This window comes from Ceratotherium simum, chromosome 3 (assembly GCF_057802395.1).
Source record: "Ceratotherium simum simum isolate JZ-2026a chromosome 3, ASM5780239v1, whole genome shotgun sequence".
NCBI lineage: Eukaryota > Metazoa > Chordata > Mammalia > Perissodactyla > Rhinocerotidae > Ceratotherium > Ceratotherium simum.
Genome location: NC_141902.1, coordinates 10,068,269 through 10,093,614, shown reverse-complemented (window position 1 = coordinate 10,093,614; position 25,346 = coordinate 10,068,269). Strand labels below are relative to the sequence as shown.

Below are 25,346 nucleotides of genomic sequence, written 5' to 3'. Positions count from 1 at the left end.
ATATATCGAAGAGGTACAATTTATAGTTTCCATGTGAAATGAGACAGTGAGGAAAGTCTATAATTAGACTCTAGTTTCTGACTTAGGTAAATTGTATTTGAGGAGCCATTAGTCTAGATAGAAAAGTTTCATTTGGTTGGAAAGGTAAATTCATATACTATCAGGTAATTGTGTGATTTAATTTTATCAGATCCCTTATTATTAGATCCATGTGCAAACTAGTCACCCAGGGATCATGCTAAAATGCAGATTCTAATTTAGTAGGACCTTGTGGGGCCTGAAACTCTGTAGTACTTCTAACAAGCTTCCAGATGATGCTAATTTTGACAGGTGAGAATTGTATTTTGAGTAGCAATGTGGTAGATTATGGTTCTAAATTACTAGGTCAAAGATCTCCTAATTCCTCTTAGAAGAGCATAATCATATAAGAGGAATTAACATATTGCATCCTTTCTCTGGGCTGTTTCCAAACTGTCATTTATCTTTCCTTGTCTCAGGGACTCACTGACAACAGAAGCAGTCATCGTAAAAACCATGAGTAACAATGGCTCTTCCGTAAATCTAAGCATTCACTCTAAAGTTGTTGTTTTAGTTATCTGTTACTCTAAAACAAACCATCCCAAAACTTAGTGTCTTAAAACAGCAATTTATTATCCCTCATGATTCTGTAGGTTGGCTGGTTTGTTCTCCTCCACCTAGTGTCAGAGAGGGTGTGGGAGTGGCTACAGGCAGACATCTGGAGGCTGAACTAGGGTCTCAGCTGGGACCATCAGTCCAGAGTCATGGTTCTCCTCCACGTGGCTGCTTGGGCTGCCTCATAGCGTGAGGTTGGATTTCAAGAAGGAGCATTCTAGAACAAGCATTCCAAAGAGGAGGAAGTAGAAAGTTATCAGGCCAATCAAGGGTTAGGCCCAGAACTTCTGCTGCCTTTTTCTATGTCAAAACAATCACAGTAGTGAGAGGGGGCTTACATAAGGCTTGAAATCTGGGAAGCATGGTTCGCTGAGGAATCTCCAAAGTAACACTCCACAACAGATGTTTAGAGAAAGGAGTGTAGTGAGAAGCTGATGGAGTTTACTTTTTAGCTAATTGTCATTTCCCTTCTAACATTTATTTTCTTTTTATCTATCAACCATTTGATCACTAGAAAACAAAATAGATTTTCTTATTTGAAAGTAGACACATAAAGAGCAAAAGAGAATGAATAAAAAGAAAAAGAATATGATAGAGGTGGGAGAGCACACAGATATGTATACACTCAAAAAACAAAATAAAAACTAGGATTATCTTTCTTCTATCTCATTTGTAAAAAAGGTGTTCCACATATAATACTATAACATTTAATTTACTGTGATTATGTGGATCTGTGCAACTCTATGATTGTAGCATCCTCTTGCTTTAAATTACACTCTGCATCGCCTCATGATGAGGATATGTTCTGAGAAATGTCATTATGTTATTTTGTCATTGTGTGAGCATGATAGAATGCACTTACACAAATATAGATAGTATAGCCTGCTACACACCTAGGCCATAATGGTGCTAATCTTATGGGACCACTGTCGTAAATTAGGCCCTTTGTTGACTGAAACACCGTTAAGCGGCACATAACTGTTATTGAAGAGCCCATTCAGTTGACTCAATATCTAGATCTTAACTAGCTGAAGCCTTAAATTTTATTTATTTTTTTATTTTTTATTTTTTTTTTTTTTAAATTTTTTGTTTATTGCAGTAACATTGGTTTATAACATTGTAAAAATTTCAGGTGTACATCATTGTACTTCTATTTCTGCATAGATTACATCATGTTCACCACCAAAATACTAATTACAACCCATCACCACACACATGTACCCAATTATCCCTTTCACCCTCCTCCCTCCCCCCTTCCCCTCTGGTAACCACCAATCCAATCTCTGTCCCTATGTGTTTGTTTATTGTTGTTATTATCTACTACTTAATGAAGGAAATCATACGGTATTTGACCTTCTCCCTCTGACTTATTTCACTTTGCATCATGCCCTCAATGTCCATCCATGTTGTCACAAATGGCTGGATTTCATCGTTTCTTATGGCTGAGTAGTATTCCATTGTGTATATATACCACAGCTTTTTATCCATTCGTCCCTTGATGGGCACTTAGGTTGCTTCCAAGTCTTGGCTATCGTGAATAAGGCTGCAATGAACACAGGGGTGCATGTACCTTTGCAAATTGGTGTTTTCAAGTTCTTTGGATAAATACCCAACAGTGGAATAGCTGGATCATATGGTAGTTCTATCGTTGATTTTTTGAGGAATCTCCATACTGTTTTCCATAGTGGCTGCACCAGTTTGCACTCCCACCAGCAGTGTATGAGAGTTCCCTTCTCTCCACAACCTCTCCAACACATGTTGTTTCCTGTCTTGTTAATTATAGCCATTCTGACGGGCGTGAGGTGATATCTCATTGTAGTTTTGATTTGCATTTCCCTGATAGTTAGTGATTTTGAACATCTTTTCATGTGTCTGTTGGCCATCTGTATATCTTCTTTGGAGAAATGTCTGTTCAGGTCTTTTGCCCATTTTTTAATTGGGTTGGTAGTTTTTGTTGTTGAGATGCATGAGTTCTTTATATATTTTGGAGATTAAGCCCTTATCAGATGTATGGTTTGCAAATATCTTCTCCCAATTGTTAGGTTGTCTTTTCGTTTTGTTGATGGTTTCCTTTGCTGTGCAGAAGCTTTTTAGTTTGATGTAGTCCCATTTGTTTATTTTTTCTATTGTTTCTCTTGCCCGGTCAGATGTGGTGTTTGAAAAGATGTTGCTAAGACTGATGTCGAAGAGCGTACTGCCTATGTTTTCTTCTAGAACTTTCACAGTTTCAGGTCTTACATTCAAGTCTTTAATCCATTTGGAGTTAATTTTTGTGTATGGTGTAAGGTAAGAGTCTACTTTCATTTTTGCATATGGCTATCCAGTTTTCCCAACACCATTTGTTGAAGAGACTTTCTTTTCCCCATTGTATGTTCTTGGCTCCTTTGTCAAAGATTAGCTGTCCATAGATGTGTGGGTTTATTTCTGGGCTTTCGATTCTATTCCATTGATCTGTGTGTCTGTTTTTGTGCCAGTACCATGCTGTTTTGGTTACTATAGCTTTGTAGTATATTTTGAAATCAGGGAGTGTGACACCTCCAGCTTTGTTCTTTTTTCTCAGGATTCCTTTAGCTATTCGGGTCTTTTGTTGTTCCATATAAATTTTAGGATTCTTTGTTCTATTTCTGTGAAAAATGTTGTTGGAACTTTGATAGGGATTGCATTGAATCTATAGATGGCTTTAGGAAGTATGGACATCTTAACTATGTTAATTCTTCCAATCCAAGAGCACGGAATATCTTTCCATTTCTTTGTGTCTTCTTCAATTTCTTTCAGAAATGTTTTATAGTTTTCGGTGTACAGATCTTTCACCTCTTTGGTTAAGTTTATTCCTAGGTATTTTATTCTTTTTGTTGCAATTGTAAATGGGATGGTATTCTTAATTTCTCTTTCTGCTACTTCGTTGTTAGTGTACAGAAATGCAACTGATTTTTGTATGTTGATTTTGTATCCTGCAACTTTACCATATTCGTTTATTACTTCTAAAAGTTTTCTGGTGGATTCTTTAGGGTTTTCTATATATAAAATCATGTCATCTGCAAATAGTGACAGTTTCACTTCTTCCTTTCCAATTTGGATCCCTTTTATTTCTTTCTCTTGCCTGATTGCTCTGGCTAGGACTTCCAATACTATGTTAAATAGGAGTGGTGACAGTGGGCATCCTTGTCTGGTTCCTGTTCTTAGAGGGATAGCTTTCAGTTTTTCACCATTGAGGATGATATTAGCTGTGGGTTTCTCATATATGGTCTTTATTATGTTGAGGTACTTTCCTTCTATACCCATTTTATTCAGAGTTTTTATCATAAATGGATGCTGGATCTTGTCAAATGCTTTCTCTGCATCTATTGAGATGATCATGTGATTTTGTTCTTCATTTTATTAATGTGGTGTATTACGTTGATTGATTTGTGAATGTTAAACCATCCCTGCATACCTGGAATAAATCCCACTTGATCATGGTGTATAATCTTTTAACGCATTGTTGTATGCGATTTGCTAGTATTTTGTTGAGGATTTTCGCATCGATGTTCATCAGTGATATTGGCCTGTAATTTTCTTTTTTTTGTGTTGTCCTTGTCTGGTTTTGGTATCAGGGTAATGTCAGCTTCGTAGAATGAGTTAGGAGCTTCCCTCCTCAATTTTTTGGAAGAGTTTGAGAAGGATAGGTATTAAGTCTTCTTTGAATGTTTGGTAGAATTCACCAGGGAAGCCGTCTGGTCCTGGACTTTTATTTTTGGGGAGGTTTTTGATTACTGATTCGATCTCCTTACTGGTGATTGGTCTATTCAAATTCTCTACTTCTTCTTGATCCAGTTTTGGAAGGTTGTATGATTCTAAGAATTTATCCATTTCTTCCAGATTGTCGAATTGGTTGGCATATAGTTTTTCATAGTATTCTCTTATAATCTTTTGTATTTCTGAGGTGTCTGTTGTAACCTCTCCTCTTTCATTTCTGATTTTACTTATTTGTGCCTTGTCTCATTTTTCTTGGTGAGTCTAGCTAAACGGTTGTCTATTTTCTTGATCTTTTCAAAGAGCGAGCTCTTGGTTTTATTAATTTTTCTATTGTTTTTTGGTCTCTATTTCATTTATTTCTGCTCTGATTTTTATTATTTCCCTTCTTCTACTGATTTTGGGCTTTGTTTGTTCTTCTTTTTCCAGTTCCTTTAGGTGCATTGTTAGATTGTTTATTTGAGATTTTTCTTGTTTGTTGAGATAGGCCTGTATTGCTATAAACTTCCCTCTTAGAACCGCTTTTGCTGTATCCCATAAATTCTGGCATGTCGTATTTTCATTTTCATTTGTCTCCAGGTATTTTTTGATTTCTTCTTTGATTTCTTCATTAACCCAGTCGTTGTTCAGTAGCATTTTGTTTAATCTCCATGTATTTGTGGCTTTTCTGATTTTCTTCCTATAGTTGATTTCTAGTTTCATACCGTTGTGGTCAGAAAAGATGCTTGGTATTATTTCAATCTTCTTAAATTGATGGAGACTTGTTTTGTGGCCTAATATGTGATCAATCCTGGAGAACGTTCCATGTGCATTTGAAAAGAACGTGTATTCTTCGGTTTTTGGATGGAATGCTCTGTATATATCTACTAGGTCCATCTGTTCTAGTGTGTCGTTTAAGGCCAATGTTTCCTTATTGATCTTCTGTTTGGATGATCTATCCGTTGGTGTAAGTGGAGTGTTAAAGTCCCCTACTATTATTGTGTTACTGTCTATTTCTGTTTTTATGTCTGTTAATAATTGCTTTATATATTTAGGTGCACCTACATTGGGTACGTAGATATTTACAAGTGTTATATCCTCTTGTTGGATTGTTCCCTTGATCATTATGTAATGTCCTTCTTTGTCTCGTTTTACAGTTTTTGTTTTAAAGTCTATTTTGTCTGATATGAGTACTGCTACCCCAGCTTTCTTTTCATTGCCATTTGCGTGGAGTATCTTTTTCCATCCCTTCACTTTCAGTTTGTGAGTGTCTTTAGGTCTGAAGTGTGTCTCTTGTATGCAGCATATATATGGGTCTTGTTTTTTTATCCAGTCAGCCACCCTATGCCTTTTAATTGGAGCATTTAGTCCATTGACGTTTAAAGTAGCTATTGATAAGTATGTACTTACTGCCATTTTTTAACTTTTTTTTTTTCTCAGTGTTTTAGTAGTCCTTCTCTGTTCCTTACTTCTTCTGTACAGAATTGATGGTCACTTTAGTTTGACCTCTGTCTGAAAGCTGTACTCTTTAACTACCCTCCTCCCTCCTTTTATGTTTTTGATATCATATCCAACCTCTTTTTGTGCATTTGTATCCAGTACGTTCTAATCATGGAAATAGATAATTTTTCCTATTTGTGGTCTTCTCTTTTCCCCTTAGATCAGTCCCGTTAACATTTCTTGTAACACTGGGTTCTTGGTGACAAACTCCTTTAATTTTTGCTTATCTGGGAAAATTTTGCTCTTTCCTTTCATTTTGACCGATAACCTTGCTGGGTAGAGTATTCTTGGCTGTAAGTTTTTTCCTTTTAGCACTTTAAATATATCATGCCATTCTCTTCTAGCCTGTAAGGTTTCTGCTGAGAAGTCAGCTGATAGCCTTATGGGGTTTCCTTTGTATGTAACTTGACATTCTCTTGCGGCTTTTAGGATTCTCTCTTTATCTTTAATTCTGGACATTTTGATTATGATGTGTCTTGGTGTGGGCCTCTTTGGGTTTATCTTGTTTGGGGGCTCTCTGTGCCTCCTGTACCTGGATGTCTGTTTCCTTCCTTAGGTTAGGGAAGTTTTCATCTATTATTTCTTGAAATAGATTCTCTGCCCCCTTGTCTCGCTCTTCTCCTTCCGGGACACCTATAACACGGATGTTAGTGCGCTTGATGTTGTCCCAGAGGTCCCTTAGACTGTCCTCACTCTTTTTAATTCTTTTCTCTCTTACCTGTTCACCTTGGGTAATTTCTTCTAGTCTTTCTTCCAGCTCACAGATCCGTTCTTCTGTATCCTCTACTCTGCTTTTGAGTCCCTCTAATGAGTTTTTCATTTTCAGTATTGTATTCTTCATTTCTGATTGGTTCTTTTTTATATCTTCCATTTCTTTGTTGACATTCTCACTGAGTCCATCTATTCTTCTCCCCAGATCAGTGAGCATCCTTAACACTCTTAGTTTGAACTCTCTGTCGGGTAGGTTGCTCATTTCTGTTTCACTAAGGTCCTTTTCTGGGGTTTTGTCCTGTTCCCTTACTTGGAATGTATTCTTTTGCCTCTTCATTTTGCCTCTTTCCCTGTGCTTGTGTCTACGTATTAGGTAGGTCAGCTCGTCTCCTGCTCTTGGATAGGTGACCTTATGTAAGTGATGGCTTAGGAGGCTTCCAGTGTGCTTCCCTCAGTTCTCAATGTTCCAGGGGTGACCCCTATGTGGGCTACGTGTATCCTTCTGCTGTGGCCTGTTTGCTCTCCCTGTAGGCGCCCAGGGAGGCTGAGTTATGCTCCTGGCCAGCTGTTGTAATGCTCAGCTGCTTGTAGTTGTTGTGGGCCCTTCAGTCTCTTTATCAACTGTGGGGAGCCCCAGCACAGTTGGCTGTAAGTTCTAATACCACATTTGTGTTGCAGTATTTCTTTTAACTGAGTAGGCCCCAGCGTGGCAGGTTGTTAGGCTCAGGGCCTTACAATTGCTGTAAGCCTCTAGCCTATTAGGTCTCTTGTCAGCTCTCTGAGGATTGCAGCTGGGTGGGGCTGGCCTCAGGCACAGGAGCACCCAATTGTTTCAGGTTTTGGAAGGTGGAGCAAACCTCCTATGTGGGTCTTTGAGAAGCACAAGTCTTCTGCAGCTGACAAGCCCTGTTGCCCACAGGTCCACACACACAGTCAACACAGTCCTGCCCCGTGTGAGCGCCCCAACCTCCCCAAGCGGACCCAGTCTCTCCACGGCGTGAGCCCCACACACTCTGCCACCGCCCCACACTCTCCACCCGCTCCTTGTGCACACCCTGCCCCGCTCAAGTCAGCTCAGTTGCCAGGCTGCAGAGAATCCAGTCACCAATCTATGCAGGCCCACACGTTGCCTGAGGGCTTGTTGTTGGGTGGGGCTAGTCTCTAGGGTGGGCTGCCTGCCCTGGCTGAGCTGGATTAAATCGGTGCTCTAGCGGGTGGAGCAGACCCTGGGCTAGCAGGTCTCAGGGAGAACTCCAATGGCGTCTGTGTCAGCACGCTCACACCAGGCCACAACAATGGCCTCCGCCAATGTCCCAGTCCCTGGAGAGGTCTCACCCCTCACCGAGATGCACTCAGGGCCTATTAGGTGAGTCTCTTGTCACCGAAGCACTGTGCACCTTTCTTTCTGGTGATTTTAGGATGCTTTCTGGAACGGGTGAGTTTGTGCGCGGGCCCTTTAAGAGCCAGTTTTAGTTTCTTTGTGAACCGGGTTTTCTGGGGGTGCTCCCCAATGCTTTAGTAGCAGGCACAGTCAGATATTATGCCGCTGGTCTCAATTGTGCTGGGTCCACAAAATGCCCACAGCGGGGGTGCTCCCCGGCTCAGGGCCCCGCGCCTCCAGGGAGGCTGTGTACCTGTGCGCTGCTCCCGGCGGCCGTGAAGCTGGCGGCTTGTGAAGGTGGCGTTTTTCCTCTCCAGATGGGAGTCTCTGCCTCTTCTACCCCAGTTAGGATTGTCCGTTGTTGCAGGAGTTCCTCTTATCCAGTTTTCAGTTCTGTCTCAGGGGTAATTTTTCCAAGAGTAGTTGTAAATTGGCTGTGTCCACGGGAGGAGGTGAGTTCAGAGTCTGCCTACGCCGCCATCTTGACTCCCTTCCCCTGAAGCCTTAAATTTTATGCAGCAGTCTTTCACCCAATCCTTAGGCCCACTATGGTTTAGTAGAATTGAAACGTAAATAAAGTTGAAATGTAATTTGTGGAACATTTTCTAGCCCGAGCAGACTCTAAGACCTAAATAAAATTCCATAGAAGCGTTGTATGCTGGAGCAGTGGCAATATGAAACTACACTCTATTTCTAAAGAAATAATGTTGCAAATTGAAATCAGTTTCAAGAGATGTTGAGAGAAATAAAATTCCATCTGATAGATCCTGTGACAGGACATAGCGTTTAGACTACTGGTTTCCTCCCCTTGCTTCAATGTTCTTAGACTCTCAGCTACACAAAAGAGCGAGACAGGCTCTGAAGGAGGCCTTATCTAAACGGGTGTTTAGTTTCGATGCTTGATTTATGCCCAGAACGAGCACAGCACATGCGCTCGAGTAGCGGCGTTGGGAATAGTGTAAAATACAATTTTACTCATTGTGGAAGAGAAATTTAGGTTTTAATGGCTATCACATCTCCTTCTTTTTTGAATGTACACTTTAATAGTGGAAAAAGAAATCTTTGTGGTGCCTGTAGTAGTTAAATTTGTTAATCCATGTTTCTATACTGAGAGGAGTCTCTCTCCAATTACACAGATTTTTAATGCACTTTTACTTTGGAATAATTTTTGATTTTCAGAAAAATTACAGACACAGAGTGGTCCTGTATACCCTTTGTCCCACTTTCCCTGTTTTTAACGTCTTACATTTTTACAGTACGTTTGTTAAACCGAGAAACTGACCTTGACACATTTACTTTTAACTAAACCACAATTTTAGTTTCCATTTCACCAATGTTTCCATTAATATTCTCTCTTTGTTCTAGGACCCAGTCCAGAGCACCGCATTGCATTTAGTTCTCACGTCTCCTCAGTCTCCTCTGGGCAGTGACAGTTTCTCAGTCTTTCCTTGGTTTTTAATACTTTGAACGTCAAGAAGTACGGATCACATATCCTGTAGAACATCCTCCAGTCTGGGTTTTTGTCTTGTTTTTCTGATGATCAGACTGGGTTTATGGGTTTATGGGAAGAATACCACAGGGGTGAAATGCTCTTCCTTGCACTTCACATCAAGGGGTGGATGATGCGCGCCGGGCATCGCTGGGGATATTAAGCTTCATCACTTGATTAAGGTATTTTGTTTTCCAGGTTTCTCCAGTGTGAAGTTATTATTTCTCCCCTTACCTATTCTGTTCTTTGGAAGCAAGTTACTAAGTCAGGCTCACCCTAGAGTGTGTGTGTCTGTGTGTGTCTGTGTGTGTGTGTGTGTGTGTGTGTGTGTGTGTTATAAGCTCCGCCTCCTGGGAGTGGGAATATCTACATATATTAAATGGAATTCTTCTGTAGGAAAGATTCATCTGTTCTCCACCATTTATTTATCCAATCATTTATTTATATCAGTATGGACTCATGTATATGTATTTTATACTTTGGGTTTATTATTTAACACTATGTTATTTCTTTTGCTGCTCCAAATGTTCCAGCTTTGGCCACTGGGGGCTCTTTACAGTTGGCTCCTTTGTCCTGTAACATGTCCTCATCCCTTTGTATTTTGAGTACTTCCTTACTTTCTGTTACTATTAGATGCTCAAAGCTCATTTTGTATTTTGCCTGCCCAAAATAGCCCTAGAACCAGCCATTTCTCCAAGGAACCTAGTTCCTTTTATTAGAGAATGATATTTAGAAACTAAGATCTGGACACTGGGGGCGCTTGTTGCTGGAGAGTCGCAGTGTGGACGTTATGTGCCAGTCAAGTTGGCTCTGACTCCTGGCAACCCTCTGAATGAGTGATGTCCTGTCCACAACAGCCCTACTCAGCTCCTGTTGACTCATGCCTATGGCTTCCTTTATAGAGTCAGTCTATCTCACATTTGGTCTTCCTCTTTTCCTGCTGCCTTCTACTTTTCCCAGCATTATTGTCTTTTCTAAAGAATCCTGTGTTCTCATGATGGGCCCAATGTGGGACAGCCTCAGTTTATCATTTTTGTCTGCAGTGATACTTATCCACAGACTATAAATATATATAGATATAATAACCTATGCGAAAAACGTATCTATAATTATTTTGCTATCTATCCGTCTATATATTAAGCTAAATGTTATTGCATTCTGATGTCCCTGACTCTGATTTAGTACCACTTGGTTTATTCTAACCTTCCATTTTGTTTACGTGTAACTTCTCTCTCTGAAAGTGAGAAACTTAGCTAAATATACTTTATTTTAAAATTTTGATTTCAAATTTTTTCTCCCATTTAATCTTTTTGGCACCACCTATGAGTAGTACATTCCTTATGTAGAACATAAGATTCATTAATTAATACAAGATACATTTATCCTGTGAATGTGTTCTATGATATTCATATGTAGGTTGTTAATTTGAAATACTTTATTATTAATATAAGTACCAGCCATGCTTTGCATTCAAGGGAGGAGTATAGCAAGAGTCTAAAAATAATGTTGAGTGAATAATCAGACAATAAAATTATCCTCATGTGAACTGCAGTTATTTGAAGCTGTAGATCAGTGGTTCTCAGCCTCAGCTGCACATAGAAATCACCTGGGGAGTTTAAAAAAAAAGCTGATGCCTGGATCTCACCTCCAGAGATTCTGATTTAATTTGTCTGGGTTAAGAATGAGCTTGAAGACTTTAAAAGCTCCCCAGGTGATTTTGATATGCAGCCAAGGTTGAGAACCTCTGTTGCACTTGGCTAAGTTAATGCTGATTGCAGCATCTTCTGTGCTGTCTTGTTTTCTAAATGGATATATTCCAAGCTAAGTAAATGGTAATCTACATTTGAGTTTGGATAATGGGGCACATTGTGTTGTTATAGGAGGTGTGATCACTGATGCACAGTTATAGTTGTTATTATAGGGCTATCAAATGTATGTGGTGATCTAAGTCTGAGGAGTGATATGTTGTGATGTTGCTTTCTTATTTTGAATTATAAAACACAGGGCAGACACTACAATTAAAAGCTTCAAAATAAGGTACTGCAAAAATTTATATTTCCATAAAATTATGACCTGGACATGTAAGGGTCTATGTCAACCTCAATCCAAAAAGCCACCAAGCAATTCCAAGATACCTTTTTTTAATCAAAAAACATGGACACTATGACCTAGTGTGGTAGACTGAATTGTGTACCCCCCAAGTTTACATGTTAAAACCCTAACTCCCAACATGACTGTATTTGGAGATAGGTCTTTAAAGAGGTGTTTAAGGTTAAATGAGGTCATACAAGTGGGGCCCTAATCAATAGGACTAGTGTCTTTATAAGAAGAGGACGAGACACCAGGAGTGCGCACACACAGAGGAAAGGCCATATGAAGACACAGCAAGAAGGTGGATGTCTACAAGTCAGGGAGAGAGGTCTCGCCAGAAACCAACCCTGACAGCACCTTGATCTCAGATTTCCAATGCCCAGGACTGTGAGAAATTAAATTTCTGTTAAGTCGCCCAGTCTGTGATACTCTGTTATGGAAGTCCTAGCAGATTAATACAACCAGCAATTTCACTTCTCATGATATAATCAACAGATACGTATGCACGTATTTAAAGAACTGTTCAAAAATATGCATAATAGCCTTATTCATAATAGACCCCAAATGGAAACATTCCAAATGTCTAATCTTAAGTGTAAAATTCAATGAGTTTGACATATACACAGGGCTGCGTAATCTGCACAACGTCACAGTATAGATCATTTCCACTGCACCAGAAAGTTCCTACGTATGCCTTCCTGATTAATGCTTCACACTCAGAAAACCTCCCTTTTTGATTTTTTTCACTATAGTTTTACCTGTTGTAGATTGTAATATAAATGAAATCGTAAAAACATGGAGACCAGAACTATATAGTCATTTGCCAGACAAAAGGCTTTAGTGTTTCAATAATACTTTTACTAAAAAGTTCAATAAAATTTTGACAAAACATAGTCTATAAATACTTAAATGTATAAATCTAACTGAACAGAAATAAATTTAACACTTTTTTTCCGTAGTTATTTATTTTCATGCTTTAGGGCACTTCCTTACCTTGAAATTTAGGTATTTATCATGTATTATATTATAAATCTTAGATATGCCTCCAAAATTCACTTTGAAGTAAAATAATGCATCATTTTAACATGTTGGTGATTTACAGCAGGAAATACATGGTATTTGGAGTTGATTTATTCTATTTAATAATATTCCTGCTGTATATAAGTGGTCGATGCTTTCTGTGTTTCTAAGTGTTCGTTTGGGACAAATATGGATGTCCATAATATCTGAACTCAGTACATTTTAAGTATTGCTTGAACGCATTGAATGTCAGTGGATTTACTGTGGTCTTTACAAAATTAGAAGAAAAATGGTGCAATACTAGAGTACATTTTTTTCCCAGCACTGTTACTTTTAAAAAGGTATACTTTTAAGTGTTTTAAAGGACTTACCTTTAAATTTTGAACAGTATTCACTTAAATAAGTAGTCCTAATAATAAATACTAATAAGGATACAAATTTAGGATGCCAGCTACTTTCTGGCTGTATAGTAAACATTAGTGGTCTATTATTTTGCATTGTTTTTACCTGAGGGGAAATAATGACTCTTTGATGGTTTTAATTCTGATAGCCACACCAATAAGCATTTTTCTCTGAAACACTCTATTTCCTATGTATATTCCTGAAATAAAGATTTCAGGAATAAAGTTTATCACTAGGTCTTGAAAATAATTTCCAAGTCTGGATATATATTTAAAATGTAATAAATCTACCACTATGGTCATATACAAATGTTACATATTTTTAATTGAATTTCAGAATCAATAATAAGACATTTCTGATGATATTTGTAATTATTCAAATTAACACCCAGCAAATATTTACTTTCCATGCTCGCCCTTGAGCAAAGTACATCTCCTTGCTCCCTTGATGTCATGGACCGCGTGACTCACTTTGGCCTGTGGAATGTCCACACACGTGATTTAGGCAGAATGTGTTTGCAGTATTTGTCTTGGTTCTTGTGCTCTCGTGATCCTCCACAAGAAGAGAATGACCTCAGCAGCTGCTGCTGTTCAGCCTTCGCCTCAGAAGAAAAACATACATAGTGGGCCTAACCTACGCCCCCAGCCTGAATACGGGTCCAGATAAACCGCAGCCTGATGCAGAGCTCTGTGGTTGATCTCAGCCTTCATCAGCTGAACTGCAGTCAACCTGCTGACCATGAATCTGAGATTTTGAGTTGAGTTTAGTGCAGCACTAACTGACTAATATGATCTTAAATCTAGGTAATAATCAGTTATCCAGTGGGAGATATGGAAGCAAAATAGGACACAATCCCTTCCTTCCAAATATAATCTACTTGGAGAGCTAAGTGGAAAATACAGGAAACTGTGGTGAGGAAACAAGGATATTGATAAACCCAGAATTAATTGGATAAGGATAAAGATAAGTTTGTTTGGTGGGCCACAGCTCACTAAAGAAAGTCCTTGGAAAACTAAATAGGTAGGCTGTTCTAGTTTTGTATACTGCAGAACTAAACACCCTACAACTTACTGGCTCAAAACTACAATTTATTATTATCTCTGATAATTATATGTGGTAATGTGGCCCAGCTGAGCAGTTCTTAGTTGGGTCTCTCATGTGGTGGTAATTGGATGTCAGCTGGGGCTGTAGTCATCTGAAGGCTTAACATTGCTGGATGCATGAAAGGGTTACAACATGGTACCAGATGCTGGCTTTAAGCTGGGACTTCAGTTGGGCTGTCCACTGTAGCACCCCACATAGTCTCTTTATGTGGCTTGGGCATCTCACAGCACAGAGACTGGGTTCTGAGAGGAAGTGTCCCAAGAACAAGCATTTCAAGAGACCCAGGCAGACACTGCAAGGCTTTCTATGACCTAACCTCAGAACTTCCAGAATATCACTATTACTACATTCTTTTCATCAAGGAAGATACTGAGATCAGCCCAGATTCAAGGTGGAGGGATGTAGACTCCAACTCTTCATGTGGGAAGCAGCATGTACAAACAGGAAGAAAGAAACTGAAAGTGGCCATCTTTGGAACCTGTTTATCGTAGAGGCTTTGATTCAATTTGGATAAACAGCTTTACCTACAGAGTGCCCGTATAATTTGTCATCCACATCACGACATGTTTAAGAGTAAAACGGACACTAAATATGAATACATTGGAACTTAGAAGAAGAACTGGGGTTTCTTTCAGTGTGTTGATTACTAAGCTATTGTGTATTAACTTTAACTCGTCCTTCTATATTATGCTTTGTGATGCTGGGGCTGTGATTCTGCAAACCACATTTCTCCTTCACCAGCTGGATCCCTCTTAAGCTCTGCAACTAGGAGACACTAGAGGGAGGCCTAAAGGCAGGTGGAGAAGAGACTTGCCGCTTCCTATTCCTATTAACATGTTCAGCAGTCACAGTAGTGGCAATAGGTTCCAGTTCCCAAGTTTGACTTTTCCATATTCTCCAAACCAGCCTCAATGCACTCCCTCAGATATATCAACGTCAACAGATGGCACCTCCTTATCAAAGATATGAGGCTCCTATAAGCTCCTAGGTTCTAATACCTCTAACCTCTTCCCTTTGTTCTCTCTGCCCTAGAGGTGGGAGCTGATCTTGTTAATCCTTCAATACCTCTTTAGCCAATTCTTTATAGTAAATTCACTGCCGGAAAAAAGGTGTAATGTCTGTTTTCCTAACCTTAATTGATACCATTATCTTATATGCCTGGCTTCTTTCCTGGCTTGAATATATCATATTAATCCAAAAGTTTTACTAAATAATCAGAATTACATTGGCCATGTTTTGGGTCCTAAAAGATAAAAAAAAAAAAAAAAAAGAGCAAAAACCCAATTCTAGGACCATTTTACACATTGCTTAGAGTGAACTTGGAATCACTGCAATACTCAATGGCAAGAGTTGGGCTCAAAGAAATAAGTTCTGTTATTGCTGTAGTATAATTCATTTAGTTAAATATTGAAAAATGTCCCTAAATTACTCTATCAATTTATGTTATGATATATATGCCACTGGCTTCTTTAATATAGTACAAACTGATTATATTCTAAAGCAATCATTCACTGATTAATATGTATGTAAACATGACATTATGTCATTATGTACATAAAATCATTTTCATTCTTCTATTATCTGATTAACATCCAGTAAAAGATATTGAACCAGTGTCCTGATGTGTAATCTATAAGAGAACAGAATGTATCAGCACAAATCCCGAGAACAGCAAGCAGATACAAAGCTGGGCTATAGGCTTTAGGGATCTAGATTCCACATGGAAAACACTTTGTAGATAAATTCAGTTGTTCAAACCCACTCATATGATCTAAGCAATGGATATATTCTTCTATAAAGTCAATTATTTGTATTTAGAGAACCAAGACAAAATATAAGTGAAACATTTGTTAGCAATTAAAAAATACCTTAAGGGTTAAATTCATGTATGCACTGGGAAAAACATTAGAAATGCAACACCTTCTTTATTTTCCTAAAATTTTCAGTAGTACATCTGCTTTTCCTAGTGCGAAATCCATGAATTGTAATGGTAGAAGATTTCTTCTCTCAGATTTTATTTGGACATTACCTTTTGTTTTTTGTTTTGTTTTATCTCTGCTCGGTAGAACAAGAAAACCTGCTGACCCAGGTGACTGCATGATTCCCTTGTCAGATAGGCCACTTAGGGTTCATGCTGTCTTTCTCTCTGCTTTGATGGAGCCAGAATAGCACTGCAGATACACAATAAACAAGTGTTTTGATGGTTCTTTTATGAAAAGTGCTATCCATCTTTCATATGAGATCTGTTTATTTAAAAGCATTTTAAAGTGATATTGTCAGAGGTCCTGCTGTTAGAGTCTGCCACTTAATTATGCTACGGCAGCAGGACCTACCTATATTCTATAACAGATTATATCAGTGGGAGTCATAGCAACATAATTTTAAAAAATAGAATCGAGTGATTTTGTTTCTTCAGTTAGCAGGAGGGGCTCCTTATAGACACACAAATCTGTGTCTGCAAAGGTGCAGGTGATTTGTCACTCAACGGTTATGAACTTTTGGGAATCTGGGCAAAGATTTGAGGGATACAAAAATAGAGGGATAGAGAAAAGATATCATAGGCAAAGAAAGGAAAATATATGTTTGAAAGGAGAGAAAACAAATGTTTAAGAGAGGAAGGTCGGCATTTGGGAGCTGGTTACTAAAAATAATATGTCCATATTGTATACCCTACTTCTTTTTTGTTCTTGTTGAGATGGATCATTTTCACGTGTGCCTTTTTAATGTGAGTTGATTATCAATGAGAGCAAATTAGCTGATATTGAAAAATTATTGTTTATCATATCTTTAGTAAAATAATATTGGAGAATGATATTTTCTGACTAATATTTACCATCTGTGTTTTACATGATTATGGCAATCAAGAACCACAATATATTTATCATTAAAACCCTAATTAAAAATCTGTATTTATTCTTTAGTAATTCAGAGGCTTTTAGAATTTTGTCGGTTGGTAAGGTTTTCCAGGATTCCTCATTCACAGTAAAGGTTGGAAGGGAATGGATGGCTGGGATGACAGATTTAGGGTGATATAACCCCATTCCTCTGAGATTTGCAGCGTCATCATTCAGGAGGCACCCAGGAAACATCTCTGAAAGCCTCTCACTCAAGCAGCATCCCCAGCCACACACTCCAATTAACGCACTGATCTTGATGTTTCTGTAGACAGTGGGTTTCCTGGTGGCCACGGGCATTCAGCTTGGCTCACTTTTTTTGTCTGTATCTTACCCATGGCTACTAATCACACATTTCAATCTTAAAGCTTAAAAAAGAAAAAAAAAGGATCTAACTCATGCTTAGCAAACTGGGGGCTTCATGAAAACACTGCGAGAATATATCTACAAGGAGTATCTCTTTGTAGGTCAAGTACTTTCCAATACAATCATTGGTTAAATACTTCTCACTAGTATATCATTTGTAATTCCTGTTCAACTGGCTGTAGTAGAAGGAACAACCTTTTCAGTTCTTAATAACTGGCTGGGCCACGTATATTGAACACTCCAATAACACTAACAAGTCCATTTATTTGGAGAATTGCACTCAAACAACAGGTTTAGTTTAAATTTCCCTTCTTGACTATGGCACCTTGCTTGCTGCACTTCACAATACACATAACCACATGTATTCTTCTTCCCTGCCCCTCTCTCCTCTACCACCACGCAACGTTTCTGCCCCATGTGTTATTCTTCATACTTATCCTGTTGATTTCCATTACAATCTATTTTCTTAAAAAATATAGAGATGGTGATTCTATTGCTCCTTCCTTTGGTCATACTTTTATATTATTATCTAGACCATGTAGAAATGGCGAAGATGCAAAATGAAGTTCTAACTGGGGATTTTTGTTACCGTATGTAACTATTTTGGGAGGGGTGACTGATTTTGCCTAAGATTTAGATAACTCTAGAATTACATTATGTTGAAGAGCTGTCTCTCTGTGGAAAGGAATAAATGATACTGAAAGAGAGTAAATGAATTTGAGTTGTGATTTTTAGAGGAATGTTTAGTAAATATACATCCCAAGTGCACTGTAAAAATCTCAAGATGTTCTCAATAATTTGGGTGGTTTACAATGGAAATAAAATGAAAATTTATTTTTTTCATCTGTTGGCCTTTGGCCTTTACTGTGTCTCTTCCACTCCAAAAATAAAAAAATTTTTAAAGAATTATTTTCAAATTGTTGTGGGAATATTTGAATGTGGGTCATTTATTCAAGTTCTACTAAAATATGGGGAAATCCGAGGAGAGAAAAATAAGTGAAAATAAGAGTTAATGTTATCAGGAGTTAAAGTGTGACCAATAGAATTAAACTTCATGTAGAGTGTGATGGAGTCTCATTGCCTTATGGAAAATTCCAACCCTCTGCAGGTAGGTATCAGGAATTTTCTTGCTGTGCTGAAGTTAGTATTCAGGAGATGGTGTTTATCCCTTTGTCTTTGGCCTTATCACCTGCTTTCTGTACTATTTAACTTAGGAAAGTGTCTTTAGTAATTAAAATTTTGATATACTTCTTCTAAAATATCATCACTTCCATTATTCTGTGTCTTATTACACATATGAAAATATAATGAAAACAATCAAAGAGAGAAAAAGACTCCCAGAATTTTAACTAAAATTCCTCACATGTGGTTTTGTCTCTGTTTAAGATAAGACTAATGGTATTTAAATGCACTTGTCACAATTTAAATTCTTAATGTCTCTTTATATAATAAAAACTGTTATACTACAACAAACAATGCACCAGCATTTCCATATCCAGATGAATATTTTTATGAAAAGTTGCTTCTGCAATAAGGTGCCTGGTTCAGCATGATTATGTTAAAATTGCTATCCAATATAACTGTACTAACTGGTCATAATATATAACTTATAAAGAACGCTATCACATTTTCAAAATAAATTACATAGGAAAAGTGAAATCTACAGAAAAAAATACTGAAAATTCACATAAAATGATAAAACTATCATTTTAAGCAGAGAATTGACCAAATGGAAAGAATATTCCTTGTTGTGGATTGTGATGGTTAGTTTTATGTGTCATTTTTGCTAAGGAATAGTACCCAGTTATTTAATTGAATACTAATCTAAGTGTTGCAGTGAAGGTGTTTTGTTGATGTGGTAGGCATTTACAATCAGTTGATTAAAGGAGAGTTTTCTTGCTAATATGGATGGGCCTCATCTATCAGTTGAAATGCCTTAGGAGGAAAATTGAGGTTTACCTGAGGAAAAAGAAATTCTCCCTCAAGGCTGCAGTATCAACTCCTGCCCAAGAGTTCCAGGCTGCCAGCATGCCCTATGAATTTTGTAAGCCAATCCTTGAGCATAAGCCAATTCCTTGAAATAAATCATACGTACGTGTGTGTGTATATCTGCCTATATATCCTACTTGTTGTGTTTCTCTGAAGAACCTTGACTGATTTGATACAGGGATGCTTACTAGTGTGAAGATATTAATCTATCCTAGAAATATATACATGTTTAATTGTATTCCAGTTAAATAATTCTGAAATATGATTAAGTTTGACAAAACTTATCTGGAAAAACATATAGAAAGGGTGAATATACAAATGGACAACGGTCAGATCATATATGACAATATATGACCTACAACCTCTGTAGCAACCAGCCCAGGAAGCCTCTGGGCTTCCTCTGCAGCACAACCTCTGCAGCAATTGGTCCAGAACGGACGGGACTTGTTCAATGGTTGCCAACTTTGCTCCTGCTTCCAACTCAGGACCAACCAGATAGAGCCAAATATGCTCCCCAAACCAACCACTTAAGAGGCTGCACTTCTAGTTAGCCCACTTTTAGCTTCCCTGTGTGAGCAACCTACAATCAGAGCATACCTGGAGCCTCTCTCTCTCTTTTTCTTTCTCTCTATAAAACTTTCCTCCACCTGTCTTTGAGTTTCTGCCAAATATAGGTCATGGGGGCTGACTCCCTTGATATAGCAAGCCCTGAATAAATAGCTTCTGTTTATTCTCATTTGAGTGGACTTTGTTTATTTCTGCAGTTTTCCTGGAGGTTCCATGGAGATACAACCTGCACTGCCCATTGCTGTGGACTCCTGTCTTCCACCAGGGATGATATTTACAGAGGCCGCTTGTGGCTTGCTACTCGTGGCTTGTGGAGTCCCTGTCAATGTACTAAGTCAGCACCAGGTCTGAACTCCACTCTCCTTGCATTAAATACCTCAGCTATTTGTTCTCAGTTTGGTACTCAGGTTTTCTTATTAGTTGCAATTTGTTTACCTTCCTTAGTAGAATCAGGCAATTTTTCTCATCCATTTTTGCTCTTTTGTGCTTCTGTTTTTGTATTATGCTATCTAACAGTGTTACTTGTCATAAGAAGGAGAATCACAGATTGAATCACAGGTTAGAACCAGGCATAGGCCTTATAATAACTGTTGTTAAAGCTGGCCTTACACACTGGTGAGTTTGTGGTTCTCATCAAACCAGCATCTGTTTGAATGAACATTGGCGTGTGTCACCAATAAAACGGGATGAGTTATCCTTCCATCTCAAATTTTTGTCCTGAGAGTTTGGCGATGATCTAGAGAGAATGTTCTCTCTCATTTTCCATCTGCTGCGGGGTGCAAATTCTCAGGTCTGTGTTCAGAGGTAGCCAGCGATCAGGTTGGGGAACCAAGAAATAAAATATACAAGTATTGCTTCAGAGTTACCATTGTTACCTCTTTGAGTTCATCTAAATCTAAATCCTATCCTCCTCCAGGAAACATCTCCTCTTCTTATATGTACTCACATTACAATCCTAATTGTTGTTTCTGGCTCTCTAAATGACATAATTTCAACAAGAATGATTCGCAGGAAACATTTAATTTGAACAAAATTGTTTATTTGAGAGGCTCCTTAGAAAAGAAAAGGAATAAGATTTCTCAGGCCCAGTGGACAGCATTATTTATTAGTACACAGGACTCTCCAAACAAAATTCTGGTTCAAAAACCGCTTCATTAAAAAGAATCCTTGGCCAAAGCTAATGAGCAGTTTGAAAAACTTAAGCAACTAGAAGCTAGACTCATTTCCCTAGTAAGTCCTCTCCCCTAAATTGTTATTAGATTATAACTCAAAATAGAAAATAAATATCCATGTGTCTGTACTGATATAAATAAATGATTGAATAAATAAATAGTTGGAGGGAACAGACTAGTCTCTTGTTCAGTTCAATTCCAATTATTTTATGTAGAAACTCCATCCACAAAGAGGTGGAACATAAGTCCATCCCCTTAAATTTGGGCTGGCACGGTGACTGCCTTCCGAAAAGTACAGTATAGGAAAGGGAGAAGAAAAGAATAACTTTACAGTGGAAAAACCTGCCAAACACTATGTCAGCCAGGTGATCAAAGTCAAGATGAATAGTGATATATCATGTTGATAGAATGTTTCCTTGATAGGACATAATGAAAATAATATCTTACCTCTATGGTCTTCCTCCCAGAAAAAATGTAACCCCAGTCTAATCATGAGAAAACCAGCAAGCAAAACTCAATTGAGGAACAATCTATAAAATATTTGACCAGCTTCTCAAAACCGTCAAAGTCATCAAAAAGAATAGTCTAGGAAACTGTCTTAGCCATGGGAGCTTAAGGAGACATGACAAGTAAAAGTAACATAATATCTCTGATGGAATACTTTAACAGAAAATAGACATTAATGAAAACTAAGGAAATATGAATAAGTTATGGACTTCTACTTAATAATAATTTTTCAATATCGATCCTTTAGTCGTGACAAATATACCATACTAATGTAAGATGTTAACAGCAGTCAAACTGGGGATAGGGGATATGGGAACTCTTTGTACTGTCTTCTCAACATTTCTGTCAATCTAAAAATATTCTAAAATAAAAATTTTAGTCCCCCAAAAAGCAGTTGGAGTATATTTTTTGTGGAAATATTTTTAATAGCATCAAATATTTTTTAAATTTTCAATATAATTGCAGATAGTTCAGCCATGATTTCCTTTGCAAGGCATGGGATTTATAGACTTGGGAGGAATATGTAATGTAAACTAGAGTCTTAGCAAAATTATATTTGCATGTTTATTCATGGGACTCTGAAAAATTTTTATTCATAGGAATAAATATATTTATTTCTGGGTTAAATTCAGCCATTTCCTTGGTTTTTGTTTATGGATTACCTAAATTTCTTGATCTTTTGATAAAATATGGTCAAGGTTACAGGATAATTATAATCATAGTATTGGCTAGGTGAAACAATGCTGTTTGGTGAAATGGAAATGAAATTTTTATTTTTAGAATAGTATATCCATTTTATTCCCACTCGTCCTTATAGGGAACTTTAAAGAATATTTTGAGGTTCTTTAGTCAGGAGAATGAGATTAAGAGCATTTGTCCTGCTGCTGCATCTGACTTCCCTCTAATTCTTAAGTCTTTGGTAAATCTCTTATAGGGACAGCATGGCTCTTAACATCTAAAGTAATGGGTTAGGATTTGAAACACTTGGAATGCTAGTAGTCTATGAAAGCTGTAGTTGGATTAGTTCTTACCTATTTTTTATTACAAAATAATGGTTATATAAATTTCATATCTGATTTTTAATATATCAAACTCTATTAGGCTGAAATTAAATAAGTATATGAACCCCAATATCATGTAATGAAAAGTTCTCTTTAACCATTGATGACATTACATTAATTTCAAGGATATTAGAATGCTATGAAAAGACAGTTTCTAAAATTTAATATAGGTAGTATAGCACAGATACTGAATCTTTATTCATAGACTGAGTTTAGATTATGCTCATTACATTCAGTATAAAGATGGATACAATATTCTTCCTTGCCTTCAAGAAGCTTATTGTGGGAGAAAGGGACAAGTTAACAGAGCAGTGCAAAATCCTATAATAGACCTCTGACAAGGGAAACACTCTGTCCCAGAGGAGCACCTAAGAGGGATCCTTAACCCAGGTTGAGTTAGGAATTGAGATAAGAACTGGTTCCTAGGCAATGCAATGCCTGAGCCCAATCTAAAAGGACAATCAGAATTTAGGTAGAAAACAATAAGTTGATTGTTACGCATAGAAGATATGTAAAGACGTTGAGGCAAGACAGAGCATCACTTATTGGGGCAAATTACAAGGATTCAGTGTGCTTCAGGGCAGTTGTTAGAGTTGAGGCTGAAGAGGCACAGTCAAATTTTACAAAGTCAGTCACAATGTACATTAATTTATGGTTATTTACTTCATATTCATTATTAGCATAATGCCAACAGGTATTTTTGTAACTTTATAATATTACAAAAATCTGTGTCATTGATGAAGCAGACAATAATAACTTCAATATAATGGCTAATTTAGATATAACTTCTTAATACATTCCATTGCTCAGAATTATTCAGAACCTGGAGTCCTGGTTGTGAAGGAGGGGAGAGGAGAGTCAATTAAACTTATTTCTTTATTTCATCTAGAGGATTCCAATAACTGAATGGAATTGAGGGGTGTCGTCCACTGCTCTGTAAGCTGTGGATGGAGAGAACAATTTACTTAAATTGCAGGTATCCTTTAGTGAAAATTTTGCTAAAGTTTCCCCAGTTGCTGGTTTGACTTCTGAAACTTAATAGGATCATCATGTTTTAATCTGCCACTAGAGCGTTAAGATAATATTCTTCAAAACAGAGCCACATATTTATATAACAATGGACTTAAGCATGCCTGTTTTTATTTTTACACTTTTTAGGGGATGCTTGATTGAAGATTAGATTCTTTGACTTCTGCTCTTTAAAACCTTAGAATGACTAGATACTGTAGCAAAACTTCAGAAGGTTTTACTGAATGTTTATATAAACATTATATGATTTCAAATGAATGTGGCCATTGGTGCTATATTGTTAGTCGTTATTATAAAGTAAATGTTTATAAACTAGAAATGTTTATAAACAGGAAAAACACTTCACGGAGAGATTCATTTCACAAATGTATTATTTACTAGGATATCATATCACAGGAAAGTGTAGATTTTAGATGTTAGATGTGGCTTTAGGTAGGGAACTGAGAGCCCATTAATGAAAATATATTTAGAACTTTATTTACCCATGTCTGAAAGCCCACACTCTGTAATTCTAATTACTGCAACATCATCGTTGTTGTCTAATTTGATCTATAATTATACAACCACTTTTAATCTATGTTTGATTTTCTTTGATTGTAAATGGAAAGATAGGGATTTATATTCTATATGACTTTATTTCCTTAAAATAATGCTGGAGTTTTCACCATTACCATCATTTACTCTGGCAATGCCCCCAAAATTGAAGACTGCATGAAACAAACATTCAAGGAAGTTTAATGCTTTCACAACAGGAAGGCCATATGGGAACAGAATGATTTTTACAATGAAGCAAACTGACCTGACCAGGTGGCCAATTAACAGAGACTATTTATTAAACAATACTCTTTAACAGCTTCATAAAACCCAAGCCAATATTGGAACAGAGCCATATTCATGGGTATCTGGGATTAGATTCAGATAATTTAGACAATTTTATTCCTGCCTACATCAGAAACGTGATTAAACATTGTTGACATTTATTTCATTCAATAGTTACTTTGGGCTTTTTGCCTGCCTGTCTCCAAAAAATATGAATTGTTTGACTCTGGTTCAGCCATAATAGCAGGGTTTGGAGACAAAAGAGCTTATGGTGTAAAATAGATGCTCTCTTATCCTAGGGTAAGTCCTAGCAATACTTCACTGATAATGGAATAAAACACACGGATAGCTAGAAGGCCAAGCGTATTAAAAACAGGGATGGAGGGGTATCATATTATCATCAGTATAATTAGGATAGAGAGCTGTATAATGAGTGTAATCATTTTCTAAGCTTTTTCTCATTCAACATTCATAAGAATGAGTACTTATATAGTACAACGACATAAACACTGAAAATACTAAGGAAATAAAATATTTCACCAATTTAAATGAGATCACAACTCACTAAAGGAGACCAACAATAAAACAAGTAATTAGAATTTACTTTGATAGTGGATAGTTCTCGAAACATCTGTAGGAGTGGTAAATAACCCAGATTCAACTGCAGAGGAGGATGTCAAGGAACGATGCTGGGAGGTGCTGCTTAAGCTGAACGTTAAAGGAAGAGAATTAGGTTTTCAGAATAGAGGTAGAATAACATTCCAGTGAATGATAGCAGAATAGACAAAATAGCAGAGGCATGAAGAAGCATGGCTTTTTTGGGTGGGAACTTATTTGGGGGTAATTTTTCTGGAGATAAGGCTGAACAGGTAATTCAAAGGAAGTCAATCAACTCATTCT

The 25,346-nt window shown here is 37.4% G+C and overlaps 1 long non-coding RNA gene across 3 annotated transcripts in view; it reads left to right on the top strand.

Annotated features, from left to right (window-relative positions):
• LOC147917412 (uncharacterized) overlaps positions 1-25,346 on the top strand; it is an 83,089-nt gene that overhangs the window by 47,263 nt on the left and 10,480 nt on the right. Inside the window, exon 1 of one of the 3 annotated variants that reach the window (XR_015549618.1) lies at positions 7,634-7,921. The exons of 1 other annotated variant lie outside the window; for it this stretch is intronic. This is a non-coding gene — a long non-coding RNA (uncharacterized LOC147917412). Of the gene's footprint in view, positions 1-7,633; positions 7,922-25,346 lie in introns of those variants that run through there. One more of the 3 variants, XR_015549616.1, reaches the window with a different exon arrangement.